Source organism: Triticum aestivum, chromosome 4A, assembly GCF_018294505.1.
Source record: "Triticum aestivum cultivar Chinese Spring chromosome 4A, IWGSC CS RefSeq v2.1, whole genome shotgun sequence".
NCBI lineage: Eukaryota > Viridiplantae > Streptophyta > Magnoliopsida > Poales > Poaceae > Triticum > Triticum aestivum.
This window is the reverse complement of record NC_057803.1, coordinates 321874068-321896587: the sequence shown is the minus strand read 5'-3', so window position 1 is coordinate 321896587 and position 22520 is coordinate 321874068.

The window sequence follows — 22520 nt, the reverse complement described above, 5'->3', positions numbered from 1 at the left end:
ACCGTGGCCCCATTTTGGGCTTGTAGCATATCGAATTGTTTGTCTCAACGATTACTTCATTTCATTCCATTGCACCATGTTCATTTGAGCTCATCTTAATACTCTAAATGTTGTTGCAAGAGTGCTAGTTTATATTAGTTTCAGATTCTTATTAGTAATTGGACTTTTGTCATCTTTGCCATGATTGTTGTGTGCCTCCTATGAACTTGAGCCCTACATGTGTTTTGAAGTATGCCATGTCATCTTTACAGGGGTGTATGCCATGTATTTTTGTGATCTCTGTGGTGACTAGCACAAGCATGCAAAATAACTCTAGTAATGTTGCTGATTTCAGGGACTTAGAAATCTTTTAAGTCTTTGCCCTGTTAATATTTTTATGCCATGTATTCATGTTGCTACAGAGTGTTCCATGACTCTTTTGAGCATGATCAGTAAGGATGTTTTGTAGATATTATTCTGCTCTATCCATCCATGTCTTTGTTTGCATTTATGGAGCACCCTAGCTTGACTCAATCGAGCTCTACTTTTGCTATAAAATGTTCTTGGCAGAATGTTTACGTGTTAAGCATTTTTGCCGAGTTTGTTGTAGTTGATCCATGCATGCTATGTTGTTGTTCTTGCCATTTTTAGCTTCTATGTCATGTCTACTTGCTGGGTGTATACTTAGTTTGTCATGCAATGCCTCGTGGTGAGTGCATCGAGCTCGTAAACATGCCTACTTAATATCTGTTTTTGCCATGTTCCAGTTTTCTACTAAGTCTGAATCTGTTAACGATAATTGCTATGTTCACATGGTTGCCATTGTATTTTCTGATCCCTTTTGGCTTATGGTCAGTAAGCGACTTTTGTTGTATGCTTTGGGTAGCTTCATGCCATGCCTTGATTTTCCATGATATGTTCCTATAGCGTGTTGATATCGTGCTCTAAACATTGCTTCCTGATGATAAATTCCTGACATGTTATTTTTCACTAAGTCTGTAACCTGATATCTTTTGCACTTTTGCCATGCTTGTTTGAACCTGCTATTGAGTGAATTAGCCATAGCTCAGTGTTCATATTTTGTCAAGCATCTTGAGTGGATCCCTGCCATGTATTTTGTTGCTATGTTAGAGTGCAGTAGCTTGTTGTATTGATGCATTTAGATGGCCTCGTGCTGTTAATCGCAGATCGGTGCCATATTTGTTTTGCTTGCCATTTGCAAACCGTGCATCCGATTCCGGTGATCTTTATATCGATTTCGACCGAAATCAACTCATCTTTCTAGTGGGACTCTTGGTTTTCCAAGTTGAGGCCAGGTTCAATCTTTCCTTTCCGAAACATGCATATGCATTGCATATCGCATCCCGCATATCATGCCATGTTTTGCATCATGTTGCTTGTGCATTGCACGTGGTTGATTGTGTCTCCCTTTGCTTGTGTTCTTGCTTTGGGTAGAGCCGGGAGACGAGTACGTGATCGAGGAACCCGTTGAGTACGCTTACGAGGATCAAGCTCACGTCAACTCGGAGAACTTTGCAAGCAAGATGACCATACCCTTGAAATCACTTCTATCTTTGCTTGCTAGATGCTCGCTCTTTTTCTATGCCTATGCTACGATACCTACCACTTGCTTATCTTGCCTCCCATATTGCCATGTCAAACCTCTAACCCACCTTGTCCTAGTAAACCGTTGTTTGGCTATGTTACCGCTTTGCTTAGCCCCTCTTATAGCGTTGCTAGTTGCAGGTGAAGATTGGAGTTTGTTCCTCGTTGGAACATGTTTATTGTTGGGATATAATTATTATATCTTGCTTACCTTAATGCATCTATATAATTGGTAAAGGGTGGAAGGCTCGGCCTTATGCCTGGTGTTTTGTTCCACACTTGCCGCCCTAGTTTCCGTCATACCGGTGTTATGTTCCTTGATTTTTGCGTTCCTTACATGGTTGGGTTATAATGGGAACCCCTTGACAGTTCGCCTTGAATAAAACTCCTCCATAATGGCCCAACCTTGGTTTTACCATTTTCCACCTAGCCTTTTCCCTTGGGTTTCGCGGACTCAAGGGTCATCTTTATTTTAAACCCCCCTGGGCCAGTGCTCCTCTGAGTGTTGGTCCGAAATGGGCAGCCTGCGGGGCCACCTCGGGGCAACTCGAGGGTTGGTTTTACTTGTAGCTTGACCTATCCGGTGTGCCCTGAGAACGAGATATGTGCGACTCCTATCGGGATTTGTCGGCACATCGGGCGGCTTTGCTGGTTTAGTTTTACCATTGTCGAGATGTCTTGTAACCGGGATTCCGAGTCTGATCGGATTGTCTTGGGAGAAGGAATATCCTTCGTTGACAGTGAGAGCTTGTGATGGGCTAAGTTGGGACACCCCTGCAGGGATTTGATCTTTCGAAAGTCGTGCCCGCGGTTATGGGCAGATGGGAATTTGTTAATGTCCGGTTGTAGAAAACCTGAAACTTAACTTAACTAAAATGAAACAACAGAGTCTGTGGCCGTGATGGTCTCTTTTCGGCGGAGTCCGGGAAGAGAACACGGTCTCGTGTTATGCTTGAACGTAGGTTGTTCTAGGATCACTTCTTGATCATAGTTTCTCGACCGTGCCTTGCCTCTCTCTTCTCGCTCTCTTTTGCGTATGTTAGCCACCATATATGCTAGTGCTTGATGCAGCTCCACCTCATACCTTTTACCCTTCCTATAAGCTTAAATAGTCTTGATCGCAAGGGTGTGAGATTGTTGGGTCCCCGTGACTCACAGAATACTTCAAAACCAGATGCAGGGACCGATGATACCGCTCCAGGAGATTCGACTGAGCTCAAGTGGGAGTTCGATGAGGACTCCGGACGATACTACGTTTCCTTTCCAGACGATCAGTAGTGGTGCCCAGTTGGGGCAATCGGGGACTTTGTTGCATTTGGGCTTGTCTTTATTTTGGTTACGTAGTCGGACCTTGATTGTATCTGGATGAATGTAATGATATTTATGCTATTGTGTGACGTGGCGAGTGTAAGCCAACTATGTACCTCTTTTCCTTATTCATTACATGGGTTGTGTGAAGATTACCCCGCTTGCGACATTGCTTACAATGTGGTTATGCCTCTAAGTCGTGCTTCGACACGTGGGAGATATAACTACATCGTGGGCGTTACACTTTAGCAGCTGGCTCTCCTTCCCTCGCTCCCGCGCGCACTTGGCCTTGGCCTATAGGCTCTCCATGATCTCCTCGGATGGACCTGAGTATGCACAAGGTCAGCTCTTGAGGTAGCATCCGTGTCTTACATGTGGAAAGGGAAGATTCGGAAAGAGTTCACCTTGTGTCCAATGGTGTATGCTTGAGGTCTCAACATGTGGCACTAGGGTGTCACGCCCAAGATGCGACCCTATCCTAAAGGAACTCGAAGGTCCCACCAAGGATAGAAGCGCATCTTGAAGACGCTTTTGCAAGGTGGATATCATTACATCATACCATTACATAAATAGTTGGGGATACATACATATGGCACAAACGCCTCAAGAATACAACAACACATCATACATAAGATCAACATCTGATTATGGATGAACACAAACAAAAACTCAAACGACATCCACCCTGGTAGCCCAGGCTGCCGACCTGGAACCTATCCCCTGATCGAAGAAGCAGAAGAAGAACTCCAAAACAAGTAAACATCGCTCTCGCGTCATGATCATCGCATAACCTGTACCTGCAACTATTGTTGTAGTAATCTGTGAGCCACGAGGACTCAGCAATCGCATTACCATGGGTATCAAGACTAGCAAAGCTTAATGGGTAAGGAAGGGGTAAAGTGGTGAGGTTGCAGCAGCGCTAAGCAAAGTATGGTGGCTAACTTACAAATACAAGAGCGAGAAGAGGAGCTGAACAAGCGGACGTCAACTAGTAATGATCAAGAAGTGATCCTGAACTCCTACTTACATCAAACATAACCCAAAAACCATGTTCTCCTCTCGAACAACCCCGAAAAGAGACAATCATGGTTACGCACATGGTTGGTGTATTTTACAAGAGTTTACTTCAAGTTTACTACAACCAGATATTAACAAATTCCCATCTGCCACATAACCGCGGGCATGGCTTTCGAATGTTCAAACCCTGCAGGGGTGTCCCAACTTAGCCCATGATAAGCTCTCACGATCAATGAAGGATATTCCTTCTCCCGGAAAGACCCGATCAGACTCGAAATCCCGGTTACAAGACATTTCGACAATGGTAAAACAAGACCAGCAAGACCGCCCGAATGTGCCGATAAATCCCGATAGGAGCTGCACATATCTTGTTCTCAGGGCACACCGGATGAGCCAGACGTCAGGTTGGCATAGACCCTGGTTGCCCAGGGGGAGCCGGACATTGCTCGGTTTGGACCAGCACTTAGAGGAGCACTGGCCCGGGGGGGCTAAAATAAAGATGACCCTCAGGCTCCGGAAACCCAAGGGAAAAAGGCTTAGGTTGTTAGGCAAATGTAAAACCAATGTTGGTCCTTGCTGGAAGAGTTTTATTCAAGGTGAACTGTCAAGGGATTCCCATAACACCCAACCGCATTAGGGACGCAAAATCCAGAAACATAATACTGATATGACGGAAAACTAGGGCGGCAAGAGTGGAACAAAACACCAGGAATAAGTCCAAGCCTTCCACCCTTTACCAAGTATATAGATGCATTAATAATATTAGAGATATTGTGATATCCCAACATAAACATAATCCAACATGGAGCAATCTTCATCTTCACCTACAACTAGCAACACTATAAGAGGGGTTGAGCAAAAGCGGTAACATAGCCAAACAACGGTTTGCTAGGAAGGGTGACAAAGGTTAGAGGTTCATGGCAATTTGGGAGGCTTGATAAGCAAGTGGTAGGTAACGCGGCATAGCGATAGAACGAAGCAACTAGCATAGCAATGATAGTAGTGAGATCCAAGGTGACGGTCATCTTGCAAGCATCAAAACAACATGCTACAACACCTCTACATTAAAACAAATGACATGGGTGTGATGTACAGGTAAATCATTACAAAACATGAACACTAAGCTATCTCTAGAGACCACTAGAACATGCTCAAAAGGACATGGCAAGATGGCAAATAATAACAGTTTCACAGACTTAGCAGAAATCACTAGACATGGCAGAAATAACATCAGGTTACAAAGTTTAGAGCTATCAAACAACATGCTACAGGAACTTATCATGGCAACCAAAGGCATGGCATGCTAGAACTAAAAGCACTTTACAAAACTCCCTTACTGAACTTATTGCAAAGATCAATAGAAATCATGGTAGCATCCATGCAAACATGGCAAATGATATGACAGATTCAGACTTAGTGAAAAGAACAGTGCATGGCAGAAACAACGATAAGTAGGCATGTTGGTGAGCTTGAACCACTCACCACAAAGCATTTCATGGTATATGCAATAAGCCAACAGTGAGAAGACATGTTCATAAAGCTAAGCATGGCAATATCAAGTTCATAGGATGCATGGACCACTAGCAAAACACATGGCAAAATTGACCTTAATGTTAACCGGCTGACAGCAACATTATTTAGCAATTTGAGAGCAAGATTACAACAAGCTACAGCAGGCTATAAATGCAACCAAAGGCATGGATTGATAGAGTGTCACATGTATAACAAAACATCCTTAGTGAACTTCTCCAGAATAAGCATAGAATGACTTGTAGAAGCAGGTTAACATGGCATCACAAAGTTACCGCTACAGACTTAGCAGAAATGACTAAGTCACAGAAATCAGCAACATCACGGAGGCTACTTTGCAAGCTTGTAACAACCAACACATGGCATATCATGAAGAGAGGATTGCACCACAGCAAAGATGGCTTGTTGTAGCTCATAACACATGTAGACTTCATGCTCAAACGAAAATCACACAAAAAGATATAAAAATGACAAATGAGCAAATTCTATTAACCTACAGCGGACAACATCATATAGCACTCTTGCAATGATGATAAGGGCATCAAGATGGACTCAAATGAACATGACCCAATGGAACAAAATGTAGAGCGTCTCATGATGAACATTTTGATATACTATATGCACAAAACGGATCTACTATCAGAGGGTTATGGCATGTTGAACAGGGCACCAGAATGCTAAAAATTAGGGACTTGGTGAAAATATACCAGCGTGAAAACGGGATCTACATCAGGCTGGCTCCATTCCTTGTACAGAACCATGGTCACGGAAGTCAATGCCGGCGGCGTGGACGCGCGGGACTCCGACGAGCGTCGGGGAGGCTGGGAATGGATAGATCGGGAACGGGGCAACCGGATCCGACAGTCGGGGTCGAGAATCCGGCAACGGACGACGACGAACGACGAGCTTGGGGCTGCGGGCTCCATGGCCAACGGGAGAAGCTCCTGTCCACGCGCAGAGAGAGATGAGGCATGAGAGAGAGGAAGGAGAAGGGGAGAAGGAAGAGGGAGGAGCAAGGCGCGAGGCACGGGCCGGGATGGAGGTGGTCGCCAGCGGCAGGGCTCCGGCGAGAGACGGCGGCGGGGCGACGAGGAGCGCTCGGGACATGTTGGTCCAGATCGAGTGGGGTCTCGGGGAGGAGTAGCATGGGCGGCGAGCGTGCGGCTTGTGCCCAGATCCGGCCCAGGGCGGGCCGCGGATGGGCCTGGCGGGCCTGGCGCGGTGGAGCTAGGAGCCTGGCGGCGGGGAGGCGACGTGGCAGCCCCTGGGAGGCTGCAGACGGCGGCTCGGGTGGCGGCTGGTCTATAGGGCTGCGCCAAGTGGCGAAGGGGGCTTGGGGCGCGCCAGATTCGTAGGAGAAGGTGGGAGGATGCGGCGGCTGATGATTGGGGAGGCTCGGAAATCAAGGAGGGAGGTTAGGGGTGACAAAATGGCAAGGGGGTCGCTATTTATAGAAGGAGGGGTTAGGGTTGGGGGTTTTAGGCCTTTACGGACCCTCGGATCTCGATCTGACGGTCCGGAGCGGAGGGGAACTAGGTGGGCTGTGAGAGATAGGCTTGGGCTGAGATGAGAGGGAAGGAGTGTAGCCCGAAAACATCCGACGTTTGACCGGCTACGATGCCGCTATAACTTTAATGGTAGGGCTATCAAACGAGCTCCGAATGCGACGAAACTTGACAGGCGCTCTGTCTACACTATAATAAGACCGCACGCCAAGTTTCAACCCAGTCCGAGAACATTTAAATGCCACTCACGAAACGAGGTCTGTGAGGGGCAACGGGCGCGTGTGAGAGTGTCGGATCGCGAAACGGACAATGGGGAAAAAGACCGGATGCAAGTTTTGAAAATATGAGGATGCAATGCGGATGATGACATGGCAAAATGCAACACGCAAGCAAATGGAATGGCAACGACGACGAATAAACGAAAGACACCTGGTGCATCGGATTCGGGGCGTTACAACTCTCCTCTACTAATAAGAGATCTCGTCCCGAGATCTTAGGACCGAGACGGAAGATAAAGAGGAAGAGGTGAAATAAGAATAAAAGAGTGAGGCTGAACAAAGTCAAGAACACTCGAGTAGGAAAGAGAATGTTGAATAAGACAAGAAGCAAAAGCTCAAGGAATAAGACTGAATTTGAAACCACTCCGGTTAGGACAAGATAGAAAAGGAATAGTAACGAAAGAATTTATGCAGCACTCTGTCTGAACAAGGAAAGAATAGAACATGAACTTGAGAAGATGGAATGATACTTGACGAGAGAAACAACACAATGCCTCCGGAAGACTTGAAAGAGTTGAAAGAAAAGAACGGAGAAGAAGACGACATCTTCTACCATGAATGAAATAGAAAGCAACCTTAGAAGAAAGGATTGAATGGAGTTGTTGAGAAAATCAACAACGAAAACAATAAGCTTGTCGTGGACTTATGGAAAACATCTCGAGATTCTGAGGTGATAACCAACCACAAACGGAAATGATTTAATTAACTGAGAAGAATGAAGAAATGCAAAACTCCATTTTCAAAAGAAAACGGAGAATTAATTTCACTTCGAGATGCAAGAAGAAAAAAATACTTGAGCTTTGTCTACAAGAATCTTGATGAACACTTGAAAAATGAATTAAATCATGACGAGCCACCGTGAAGATCTCCGGTAACAAAAGAATGATGAAAAATATGATTGAAGGCTGAAAATAATAAGGTTAAGCCTTGTGATGATTCAGATGGAGCTTCGCGACGGAACAAGCGAGAAGCTTGGAACTCCGTAAAAGAAAATACGAACAACTTAGAAACTAGAAATTATTCAACATGAACAATCTCCGAAGGAAGGAATTAATCAATTTGATGAAAGAAGAATAAGAATTACGTTATGCTTATCCTCCACCAATTAAATTGATGCGAAGCAATGGATTTGCATACTACTTATTCGCGTTGGAAAAGATTAAGGGGGGATATAGCACTAAAATTTGAGAAAGTCTTCTTGAACCACCAGTAGGATTGGAAAGAACGAATGAATTGATACGATAAGAACAGAAGTGAAATTCTCAAACGAACCATCGTAAGAATTGAAACGAATGATGAAAAGAGAATGAATCACCGGGAAGAACTAAAAAATCACGAAAGATACTTGAGGGAATCTAGAAGCAATTGAACGAAGAGATCGCGAACTGATTGAAGAATACTTGAGCGAAGCACCGGAAGAATATGGAGACGAACAAGAACGCATGAATATAGAATAATTGGAGAAAGAAGCTGAAAACTTGGAACGAAGAAATATTCCGAAATGATGGCCTCCGGATAATAGAAACGGAAAAACAACTCCTGAAATACTTCGGATGGATGAAAAGAATTGCACGACTGGAAATAATTTGGTAGGACAACATCGAGCTAGCACCGCGAATCTCCGGGGGAACGGATAAGATTTAAGAGAAATTCTTCCTCGGTCTTCAAATGATGAGAGTGACAATGAGAAACACCTTGATGAATTAGAGAGACGCTCGGGAACAATGATTACTTGAAATGTTGACCCAAATTTGAAAAGACTTTGAAAAACGAACTCAGAGAAGGCATATGACTGATGGAATCCATACTTACGTCAAACTTCGAAAAGAATTTGAGAATAGCTCCAGGAAACAGAAGAGTCGGGTAAGATCCTGGAAAAGACATGTGGGTTAGGGCCCACTAAAAAACACTGTTGGAAAGGATTGTAGAAGAGATGATGCACCGGAACAGCTGAAAGACTTGAATGAGGTGACAACCTCGAATTAAATGGATGCAAACACGAATCTTCTGAGATGTCTTCAACACTCCGGAACGATTAAATAGCGAGAGGCAAACGATCAGAGGGATAATTGAGCTGAGGGAAAGAATACGATCGATAACGAAAAACTTGAATTTGGATCCACCGGAAAGAAAATGCGACGAACAATGATGAACTAGACGAGACTTCACCGGTTGAGACAATTGAGGAAAGACTGAAGATACTCCGCACGAACGAAATTGATTGCTCGAATAAAGGCTCAGACTCCGGAATAAAAGGGGTGGGAGGGCGGGAAAAAACACAGGCAACTGGAATGACGAATAATTGAATAGAGAAGCATGATACGTCTCTGTCGTATCTATAATTTTTGATTGTTCCATGCCAATATTATTCAACTTTCATATACTTTTTGGCAACTTTTTATATTATTTTTGGGACTAACATATTGATCCAGTGCCCAGTGCCAGTTCCTGTCTGTTGTATGTTTTTGGTTTCGCAGAATATCCATATCAAACGGAGTCCAAACAGGATAAAAACGGACAGAGCTTATTTTTGGAAAATATGGAAAATTCGGAAGGAAAATCAACACGAACCAGTGCCCGAGGTGGTCACGAGGCAGGCCTCCCCTAGGGCGCGTACCCTACCCTCGTGAGCCCACCATAAGGCGGTTGACGCTCTTCTTTTGCTGCAAGAAATCTAATATTCGGAAGAAGAAAAATCACGGTGAAGGTTTGAGGCCAATCGGAGTTACGGATCTCCATATATATACGAAACGGTGAAACAGAGCCATAAGAGAACGCAGAACCAGAGAGAAACAGAGAGATAGATCCAATCTCGGAGGGGCACTCGCCCCTCCCACGCCATGGGAGCCAAGGACCAGAGGGGTAACCCTTCTCCCATCTAGGGAGGAGGTCAAGGAAGAATAAGAAGGGGGGCCCTCTCCCCCTTGCTTCCGGTGGCGCCGGAGCGCTGCCGAGGCCATCATCATCACCGCCATCTTCACCAACAACTTCACTGCCATCATCACCAACTCTTCCCCCCTCTATGCAGCGGTGTAACCTCTCTCTTACCCGTTGTAATCTCTGCTTAAACATGGTGCTCAATGCTATATATTATTTCCCAATGATGTATGGCTATCCTATGATGTTTGAGTAGATCTGTTTTGTCCTAATGGCTATTTGATGATCGTGATTGGTTTGAGTTGTATGTTTTATTATTGGTGTTGTCCTATGGTGCTCTCTATGTTGCGCAAGCGTGAGGTATTCCCGCTGTAGGGTTTGCAATATGCTTATGATTTGCTTATGGTGGGTGGCGTGAGTGACAGAAGCACAGACCCGAGTAAGTAGGTTGTTTGCGTATGGGATAAAGGGGACTTGATACTGTAATGCTATGGTTGGGTTTTACCTTAATGAATCTTTAGTAGTTGCAGATGCTTGCTAGAGTTCCAATCATAAGTGCATATGATCCAAGTAGAGAAAGTATGTTAGCTTATGCCTCTCCCTCAAATAAAATTGCAATAATGATTACCGGTCTAGTTATCGATTGCCTAGGGACAAATAACTTTCTTGTTGACAAAAGCTCTCTACTAAAACTAATTTAGTTGTGTCTTTATCTAAACAGCCCCTAGCTTTTATTTTCGTGTTCTTTACTTTCTTGCAAGCTTACCCAAAAACACCTACAAAGTACTTCTAGTTTCATACTTGTTCTAGGTAAAGCGAACGTCAAGCGTGCGTAGAGTTGTATCGGTGGTCGATAGAACTTGAGGGAATGTTTGTTCTACCTTTATCTCCTCGTTGGGTTCGACACCCTTACTTATCGAAAGAGGCTACAATTGATCCCCTATACTTGTGGGTTATCAAGACCTTTTTCTGGCACCGTTGCCGGGGAGCAATAGCATGGGGTGAATATTCTCGTGTGTGCTTGTTTGCTTTATCACTAAGTAATTTTTATTTGCTGTTATTAGTTGTTCTTTATCTTTAGTTATGGATATGGAACACGAAATACCAAAAAATTAGGTGTACTTGCTACTCATGGAGATGGGGAACCTCCTAAAACCCTCGATGCTGGTTATGTGAAAGATATTTTGTACTACTTTAATAATCCTGAGAAAACCCCATTTAATTATGTAATGGGAGTAACGTTGGATCAACATGAATACTTTAGGGATTACCGCTTGACACAAAATGGGAAACTATTATGGGATCAAATTCATATATTGAATTGGTATGCTAGGCAACAATGCTTGAGATATGATTATACTTGTTGCTCTAAGATGAAGGCTCCACACCTTCCCTTTTCATGCAAACTTAATGATAATAATACCTTAGCTTCCTATGCTAATGGTATATATGATTACTATGATGTGGAACAAATAGAAGAATTTGTTGCTTTTATGGGTGCTTATGAAATTGAATCTATGTTTAAAGATTTTGAAGATTTTGATGATGCTCTTTATAGACCTAAAAATTTAGCTATCCTGAAATATTGTTATGAGAATTATGAATACAATTACGAAATTAATACGCTTATTGAGAAAGTCTCCGCTGTCCAAGAAGAGACTAATATTTTGCAGGAGTCTATGGAAGAAGAAATTGATGAAACTGTGAGCTCATTGGATGAGAAAGATGAGGATAAGAGCGAAGAACAAAAGGAGGAAGAGTGGATTGATCACCCGTGCCCACCTTCTAATGAGAGTAACTCTTCAACTCATACATTGTTTAATTTCCCTTCGTGCTTACCGAAGGATGATTGCTATGATGATTGTTATGATCCCATTGATTCTCTTGAAATATCCCTTTTTGATGATGCTTGCTATGCTTGTGGCCAAGATGCCAATATGAATTATGCTTATGGAGATGAACTTGCTATAGTTCCTTATGTTAAACATGAAATTGTTGCTATTGCACCCACGCATGATAGTCCTATTATCTTTTTGAATTCTCCCGACTACACTATATCAGAGAAGTTTGCACTTATTAAGGATTATATTGATGGGTTGCCTTTTACCGTTGCACATGATGATTTTGATGAATATAATATGCATGTGCCTGCTGCTCCTACTTGCAATTATTATGAGAGAGGAAGTATATCTCCACCTCTCTATGTTTCCAATATGATAAAATTGCAAGAAACTGTTTATACTATGCATTGGACTTTACTTTGTGTGCATGAATTGTTCTTTTATGACATGCCAATGCATAGGAAGAGAGTTAGACTTCTTATTGCATGATATATGTTACTTGGTTCTCACTACTAAATTACAAATCATTGCTAATTAAAATTGGCTTTGATATACCTTGGGATCCGGGTGGATTCGCTACTTGAGCACTATATGCCTAGCTTAATGGCTTTAAAGAAAGCGCTGCCAGGGAGACAACCCGGAGTTTTAGAGAGTCATTTATTTCTATTGAGTGATTTTATATAGTTTAAAAACAACAAAAATAAAGAGGGGAACCCAAACCTTTTTCAAAAAGGAAAGTGAAAGTGATAGAGACAAGCATTATTGAAGTGGGAGCTAGTCTTGAACTTTGTTCATGCTCACGGAAACTTTGTGAATCTTGATTACAAAAACTTTTCAATAAAAATAATTATCCCCTTGTACAATTCCATTGTATTATAAAAATAATGTGCCAAGGTTTGCCTTTAGGATGTTTACGATGCTTGTTGGTTTGTGCTGTGCAGGACAGAAACTTTGGCTGTAGCGCGTGAATTTTAATTTTTTACTGGAACGTCAAATGGTTCTGATTATTTTTGCACTGTCTTTCTGTACAAATTTTTTATTATTCCTATTTTTTCAGAATATTTCAAGTATCATAAGTATGGTTAATGTCCAGATTGCTACAGACTGTTCTGTTTTAGACAGATTTTTTTATGCATAGTTTGCTTGTTTTGATGAAACTACCAATTTATATCAGTGGATTAAGCCATGAAAAAGTTATACTATAGTAGAAACAATGCAAAAAAAATATGAATTGGTTTGCAACAGTACCTAGAGTAGTGATTTGCTTTATTATACTAACGGATCTTACCGAGTTTTCTGTTGAAGTTTTGTGTGGATGAAGTGTTCGATGATTGAGAAGGTCTCGATGTGAGAAGAAGGAAGAGAGGCAAGAGCTCAAGCTTGGGGATGCCCGAGGCACCCCAAGTAAATATTCAAGGAGACTCAAGCGTCTAAGCTTGGGGATGCTGGGGAGGCATCCCCTCTTTCTTCAACAAATATCGGTATGTTTTCGAATTCGTTTCGTTCATGCGATATGTGCAAGTCTTGAAGCGTCTTTTGCATTTAGGTTTTTCTTTTTTCTTTTATGCACCATGCTGGTATGAGATAGTCCTTGGTTGATTTATAGAATGCTCTTTGCACTTCACTTATATCTTTTGAGTATGGCTTTATAGAATGCTTCATATGCTTCACTTATAGCATTTGAAGTTTGGATTGCCTGCTTCTCTTCACTTAGACAACCGCCATTTGTAGAATGCTCTTTTGCTTCACTTAGATTTGTTAGAGCACAGGCACATATTTTGTAGAAATAATTAAATTCTCTTGCTTCACTTATATCTATTTAGAGAGATGACAGGAACTGGTCATTCACATGGTTAGTCATAAAATCCTACATAAACTTGTAGATCGCTGAATATGATATGTTTGAATCCTTGCAATAGTATTGCGATATAAAGGCGGTGATATTAGAGTCATGCTAGTCGAGTAATTGTGAAATTGAGAAATACTTGTGTTGAGGTTTGCAAGTCCCGTAGCATGCATGCACGTATGGTGAACCGTTATGTAACAGAAGTCGGAGCATGAGGTGTTTATTGATTGTCTTCCTTATGAGTGGCGGTCGGGGACGAGCGATGGTCTTTTCCTACCAATCTATCCCCCTAGGAGCATGCGTGTAGTACTTTGTTTCGATGACTAATAGATTTTTGCAATAAGTATGTGAGTTCTTTATGACTAATGTTGAGTCCATGGATTATACGCACTCTCACCCTTCCACCATTGCTAGCCTCTCTAGTACTGCGCAACTTTCGCCGGTACCATAAACCCACCATATACCTTCCTCAAAACAGCCACCATACCTACCTATCATGGCATTTTCATAGCCATTCCGAGATATATTGCCATGCAACTTTCATCATCATCATATACATGACTTGAGCATTCATTGTCATATTGCTTTGCATGATCTAAGATAGCTAGCATGATGTTTTCATGGCTTGTCCATTTTTGATGTCATTGCTACGCTAGATCATTGCACATCCCGGTACACCGCCGGACGCATTCATATAGAGTCATATCTTTGTTCTAGATATCAAGTTGTAATATTGTGTTGTAAGTAAATAAAAGTGTGATGATCATCATTCAACAGAGCATTGTCCAAAAAAAGAGAAAGGCCAAAAAAAGAAGGCCCAAAAAAAGGGGCAATGCTACTATTCCTTTTTACCACACTTGTGCTTCCAAGTAGCACCATGTTCTTCATATAGAGAGTCTCTTGAGTTATCACTTTCATATACTAGTGGGAATTTTCATTATAGAACTTGGCTTGTATATTCCGATGATGGGCTTCCTCAAATGCCCGAGGTCTTCATGAGCAAGCAAGTTGGATGCAGACCCACTTAGTTTCCAGTTTGAGCTTTCATAAACTTATAGCTCTTAGTGCATCCGTTGCATGGCAATCCCTACTCCTCACATTGATATCTATTAATGGGCATCTCCATAGCCCATTGATACGCCTAGTTGATGTGAGACTTTCTCCTTTTTTGTCTTCTCCACATAACCCCCATCATCATATTCTATTCCACCTATAGTGCTATGTCCATGGCTCACGCTCATGTATTGCGTGTATGTTGAAAAGGTTTGAGAACGTCAAAAGTATGAAACAATTGCATGGCTTGTCATCGGGGTTGTGCATGATGTGAATATTTTGTGTGGTGAAGATGGAACATAGCCAGACTATATGATTTTGTAGGGATGAGCTTTCTTTGGCTATGTTATTTCAATAAGACATAATTGCTTGGTTGGTATGCTTGAAATATTATTGTCTTTATGTCAAAGGATAGATTATTGCTTTGAATCACTCGTATCTCAATATTCATGCCATGATTAGACATATGATCAAGATTATGCTAGCTAGCATTCCACATCAAAAATTATCTTTTTTTATCATTTACCTACTCGACGACGAGCAGGAATTAAGCTTGGGGATGCTGATACGTCTCCGTCGTATCTATAATTTTTGATTGTTCCATGCCAATATTATTCAACTTTCATATACTTTTTGGCAACTTTTTATATTATTTTTGGGACTAACAAGTTGATCCAGTGCCCAGTGCCAGTTCCTGTCTGTTGCATGTTTTTGGTTTCGCAGAATATCCATATCAAACGGAGTCCAAACGGGATAAAAACGGACGGAGCTTATTTTTGGAAAATATGGAAAATTTAGAAGGAAAATCAACACAAACCAGTGCACGAGGTGGTCACGAGGCAGGCCCCCCCTAGGGCGCGTACCCTACCCTCGTGAGCCCACCATAAGGCGGTTGACACTCTTCTTTTGCCGCAAGAAATCTAATATTTGGAAGAAAAAAATCACGGCGAAGGTTTGAGGCCAATCGGAGTTACGGATCTCCATATATATACGAAACGGTGAAACAGAGCCATAAGAGAACGCAGAACCAGAGAGAAACAGAGAGATAGATCCAATCTCGGAGGGGCTCTCGCCCCTCCCACGCCATGGGAGCCAAGGACCAGAGGGGTAACCCTTCTCCCATCTAGGGAGGAGGTCAAGGAAGAAGAAGAAGGGGGGCCCTCTCCCCCTTCCTTCCGGTGGCGCCGGAGCGCTGCCGGGGCCATCATCATCACCGCCATCTTCACCAACAACTTCAATACCATCATCACCAACTCTTCCCCCCTCTATGCATCGGTGTAACCTCTCTCTTACTCGTTGTAATCTCTGCTTAAACATGGTGCTCAACGCTATATATTATTTCCCAATGATGTATGGCTATCCTATGATGTTTGAGTAGATCTGTTTTGTCCTAATGGCTATTTGATGATCATGATTGGTTTGAGTTGTATGTTTTATTATTGGTGTTGTCCTATGGTGCTCTCTGTGTTGCGCAAGCATGAGGGATTCCCGCTGTAGGGTTTGCAATATGCTTATGATTTGCTTATGGTGGGTGGCGTGAGTGACAGAAGCACAGACCCGAGTAAGTAGGTTGTTTGCGTATGGGATAAAGGGGACTTGATACTTTAATGCTATGGTTGGGTTTTACCTTAATGAATCTTTAGTAGTTGCGGATGCTTGCTAGAGTTCCAATCATAAGTGCATATGATCCAAGTAGAGAAAGTATGTTAGCTTATGCCTCTCCCTCAAATAAAATTGCAATAATGATTACCGGTCTAGTTATCGATTGCCTAGGGACAAATAACTTTCTTGTTGACAAAAGCTCTCTACTAAAACTAATTTAGTTGTGTCTTTATCTAAACAGCCCCTAGCTTTTATTTTCGTGTTCTTTACTTTCTTGCAAGCTTACCCAAAAACACCTACAAAGTACTTCTAGTTTCATACTTGTTCTAGGTAAAGCGAATGTCAAGCGTGCGTAGAGTTGTATCGGTGGTCGATAGAACTTGAGGGAATATTTGTTCTACCTTTAGCTCCTCGTTGGGTTCGACACTCTTACTTATCGAAAGAGGCTACAATTGATCCCCTATACTTGTATCAAGACCTTTTTCTGGCGCCATTGCTGGGGAGCAATAGCGTGGGGTGAATATTCTCGTGTGTGCTTGTTTGCTTTATCACTAAGTAATTTTTATTTGCTGTTCTTAGTTGTTCTTTATCTTTAGTTATGGATATGGAACACGAAATACCAAAAAATTAGGTGTACTTGCTACTCATGGAGATGGGGAACCTCCTAAAACCCTCGATGCTGGTTATGTGAAAGATATTTTGTACTACTTTAATAATCCTGAGAAAACCCCATTTAATTAAGTAATGGGAGTAACGTTGGATCAACGTGAATACTTTAGGGATTACCGCTTGACACAAAATGGGAAACTATTATGGGATCAAATTCATATATTGAATTGGTATGCTAGGCAACTATGCTTGAGATATGATTATACTTGTTGCTCTAAGATGAAGGCTCCACACCTTCCCTTTTCATGCAAACTTAATGATAATAATACCTTAGCTTCCTATGCTAATGGTATATATGATTACTATGATGTGGAACAAATAGAAGAATTTTTTGCTTTTATGGGTGGTTATGAAATTGAATCTATGTTTAAAGAGTTTGAAGATTTTGATGATGCTCTTTATAGACCTAAAAATTTAGCTATCCTGAAATATTGTTATGAGAATTATGAATACAATTACGAAATTAATACGCTTATTGAGAAAGTCTCCGCTGTCCAAGAAGAGACTAATATTTTGCAGGAGTCTATGGAAGAAGAAATTGGTGAAACTGTGAGCTCATTGGATGAGAAAGATGAGGATAAGAGCGAAGAACAAAAGGAGGAAGAGCGGATTGATCACCCGTGCCCACCTTCTAATGAGAGTAACTCTTCAACTCATACATTGTTTAATTTCCCTTCGTGCTTACCGAAGGATGATTGCTATGATGATTGTTATGATCCCGTTGATTCTCTTGAAATATCCCTTTTTGATGATGCTTGCTATGCTTGTGGCCAAGATGCCAATATGAATTATGCTTATGGAGATGAACTTGCTATAGTTCCTTATGTTAAACATGAAATTGTTGCTATTGCACCCACGCATGATAGTCCTATTATCTTTTTGAATTCTCCCGACTACACTATATCGGAGAAGTTTGCACTTATTAAGGATTATATTGATGGGTTGCCTTTTACCGTTGCACATGATGATTTTGATGAATATAATATGCATGTGCCTGCTGCTCCTACTTGTAATTATTATGAGAGAGGAAGTATATCTCCACCTCTCTATGTTTCCAATATGATAAAATTGCAAGAAACTGTTTATACTATGCATTGGACTTTACTTTGTGTGCATGAATTGTTCTTTTATGACATGCCAATGCATAGGAAGAGAGTTAGACTTTGTTATTGCATGATATAGTTACTTGGTTCTCATTACTAAATTACAAATCATTGCTAATTAAAATTGGCTTTGATATACCTTGGGATCCGGGTGGATTCGCTACTTGAGCACTATATGCCTAGCTTAATGGCTTTAAAGAAAGCGCTGCCAGGGAGACAATACGGAAGTTTTAGAGAGTCATTTATTTCTGTTGAATGATTTTATATAGTTTAAAAACAACAAAAATAAAGAGGGGAACCCAAACCTTTTTCAAAAAGGAAAGTGAAAGTGATAGAGACAAGCATTGTTGAAGTGGGAGCTAGCCTTGAACTTTGTTCATGCTCACGAAAACTTTGTGAACCTTGATTACAGAAACTTTTCAAAAAAAATAATTATCCCCTTGTACAATTCCATTGTATTATAAAAATAATGTGCCAAGGTTTGCCTTTAGGATGTTTACGATGCTTGTTGGTCTGTGCTGTGCAGGACAGAAACTTTGGCTGTAGTGCGTGAATTTTAATTTTTAACTGGAACGTCAAATGGTTCTGATTCTTTTTGCACTGTCTTGCTGTACAAATTTTTTATTATTCCTAATTTTGTCAGAAGTTTTCAAGTATCATAAGTATGGTGAATGTCCAGATTGCTACAGACTGTTCTGTTTTAGATAGATTCTGTTTTTTTATGCATAGTTTGCTTGTTTTGATGAAACTACCAATTTATATCAGTGGATTAAGCCATGAAAAAGTTATAATACAGTAGGCACAATGCAAAAACAAAACATGAATTGGTTTGCAACAGTACCTAGAGTAGTGATTTGCTTTATTATACTAACGGATCTTACCGAGTTTTCTGTTGAAGTTTTGTGTGGATGAAGTGTTCGATGATTGAGAAGGTCTCGATGTGAGAAGAAGGAAGAGAGGCAAGAGCTCAAGCTTGGGGATGCCCGAGGCACCCCAAGTAAATATTCAAGGAGACTCAAGCGTCTAAGCTTGGGGATGCTGGGGAGGCATCCCCTCTTTCTTCAACAAATATCGGTATGTTTTCGAATTCGTTTCGTTCATGCGATATGTGCAAGTCTTGGAGCGTCTTTTGCATTTAGGTTTTTCTTTTTTCTTTTATGCACCATGCTGGTATGAGATAGTCCTTGGTTGATTTATAGAATGCTATTTGCACTTCACTTATATCTTTTGAGTATGGCTTTATAGAATGCTTCATATGCTTCACTTATAGCATTTGAAGTTTGGATTGCCTGCTTCTCTTCACTTAGACAACCGCCATTTGTAGAATGCTCTTTTGCTTCACTTAGATTTGTTAGAGCACAGGCACATCTTTTGTAGAAATAATTAAACTCTCTTGCTTCACTTATATCTATTTAGAGAGATGACAGGAACTGGTCATTCACATGGTTAGTCATAAAATCCTACATAAACTTGTAGATCGCTGAATATGATATGTTTGAATCCTTGCAATAGTTTTGCGATATAAAGGCGGTGATATTAGAGTCATGCTAGTCGAGTAAATGTGAAATTGAGAAATACGTGTGTTGAGGTTTGCAAGTCCCGTAGAATGCATGCACGTATGGTGAACCGTTATGTAACAGAAGTCGGAGCATGAGGTGTTTATTGATTGTCTTCCTTATGAGTGGCGGTCGGGGACGAGCGATGGTCTTTTCCTACCAATCTATCCCCCTAGGAGCATGCGTGTAGTACTTTGTTTCGATGACTAATAGATTTTTGCAATAAGTATGTGAGTTCTTTATGACTAATGTTGAGTCCATGGATTATACGCACTCTCACCCTTACACCATTTCTAGCCTCTCTAGTACTGCGCAACTTTCGCCGGTACCATAAACCCACCATATACCTTCCTCAAAACAGCCACCATACCTACCTATCATGGCATTTCCATAGCCATTCCGAGATATATTGCCATGCAACTTTCATCATCATCATATACATGACTTGAGCATTCATTGTCATATTGCTTTGCATGATCGTAAGATAGCTAGCATGATGTTTTCATGGCTTGTCCGTTTTTGATGTCATTTCTACGCTAGATCATTGCACATCCCGGTACACCGCCGGAGGCATTCATATAGAGTCATATCTTTGTTCTAGATATCAAGTTGTAATATTGAGTTGTAAGTAAATAAAAGTATGATGATCATCATTCAATAGAGCATTGTCCAAGAAAAGAGAAAGGCCAAAAAAAAGAAGGCCCAAAAAAAGGGGCAATGCTACTATTCCTTTTTGCCACACTTGTGCTTCAAAGTAGCACCATGTTCTTCATATAGAGAGTCTTTTGAGTTATCACTTTCATATACTAGTGGGAATTTTCATTATAGAACTTGGCTTGTATATTCCGATGATGGGCTTCCTCAAATGCCCGAGGTCTTGATGAGCAAGCAAGTTGGATGCACACCCACTTAGTCTCTAGTTTGAGATTTCATAAACTTATAGCTCTTAGTGCATCCGTTGCATGGCAATCCCTACTCCTCACATTGATATCTATTAATGGGCATCTCCATAGCCCATTGATACGCCTAGTTGATGTGAGACTTTCTCCTTTTTTTGTCTTCTCCACATAACCCCCATCATCATATTCTATTCCACCTATAGTGCTATGTCCATGGCTCACGCTCATGTATTGCGTGTATGTTGAAAAGGTTTGAGAACATCAAAAGTATGAAACAATTGCGTGGCTTGTCATCGGGGTTGTGCATGATGTGAATATTTTGTGCGGTGAAGATGGAGCATAGCCAGACTATATGATTTTGTAGGGATGAGCTTTCTTTGGCTATGTTATTTCAATAAGACATAATTGCTTGGTTGGTATGCTTGAAATATTATTGTCTTTATGTCAAAGGATAGATTATTGCTTTGAATCACTCGTATCTTAATATTCATGCCATGATTAGACATATGATCAAGATTATGCTAGCTAGCATTCCACATCAAAAATTATCTTTTTTTATCATTTACCTACTCGACGACGAGCAGGAATTAAGCTTGGGGATGCTGATACGTCTCCGTCGTATCTATAATTTTTGATTGTTCCATGCTAATATTATTCAACTTTCATATACTTTTTGGCAACTTTTTATATTATTTTTGGGACTAACATGTTGATCCAGTGCCCAGTGCCAGTTCCTGTCTGTTGCATGTTTTTGGTTTCGTAGAATATCCATATCAAACGGAGTCCAAACGGGATAAAAACGGACGGAGCTTATTTTTGGAAAATATGGAAAATTCGGAAGGAAAATCAACACGAACCAGTGCCCGAGGTGGTCACGAGGTAGGGCCCCCTCCTAGGGCGCGTCCCCTACCCTCGTGAGCCCACCATAAGGCGGTTGCCGCTCTTCTTTTGCCACAAGAAATCTAATATTTGGAAGAAAAAAATCACGGCGAAGGTTTGAGGCCAATCGGAGTTACGGATCTCCATATATATACGAAACGGTGAAACAGAGCCATAAGAGAATGCAGAACCAGAGAGAAACAGAGAGATAGATCCAATCTCGGAGGGGCTCTCGCCCCTCCCACGCCATGGGAGCCAAGGACCAGAGGGGTAACCCTTCTCCCATCTAGGGAGGAGGTCAAGGAAGAAGAAGAAGAAGAAGGGGGGCCCTCTCCCCCTTGCTTCCTGTGGCACCGGAGCGCTGCCGGGGCCATCATCATCACCGCCATCTTCACCAACAACTTCACCGCCATCATCACCAACTCTTCCCCCCTTTATGCAGGGGTGTAACCTGTCTCTTACCCGCTGTAATCTCTGCTTAAACATGGTGCTCAACGCTATATATTATTTCCCAATGATGTATGGCTATCCTATGATGTTTGAGTAGATCTATTTTGTCCTAATGGCTATTTGATGATCGTGATTGGTTTGAGTTGTATGTTTTATTATTGGTGTTGTCCTATGGTGCTCTCCGTGTCGCGCAAGCGTGAGGGATTCCCGTTTTAGGGTTTGCAATATGCTTATGATTTGCTTATGGTGGGTGGCGTGAGTGACAGAAGCACAGACCCGAGTAAGTAGGTTGTTTGCGTATGGGATAAAGGGGACTTGATACTTTAATGCTATGGTTGGGTTTTACCTTAATGAATCTTTAGTTATTGCGGATGCTTGCTAGAGTTCCAATCATAAGTGCATATGATCCAAGTAGAGAAAGTATGTTAGCTTATGCCTCTCCCTCAAATAAAATTGCAATAATGATTATCGGTCTAGTTATCGATTGCCTAGGGACAAATAACTTTCTTGTTGACAAAAGCTC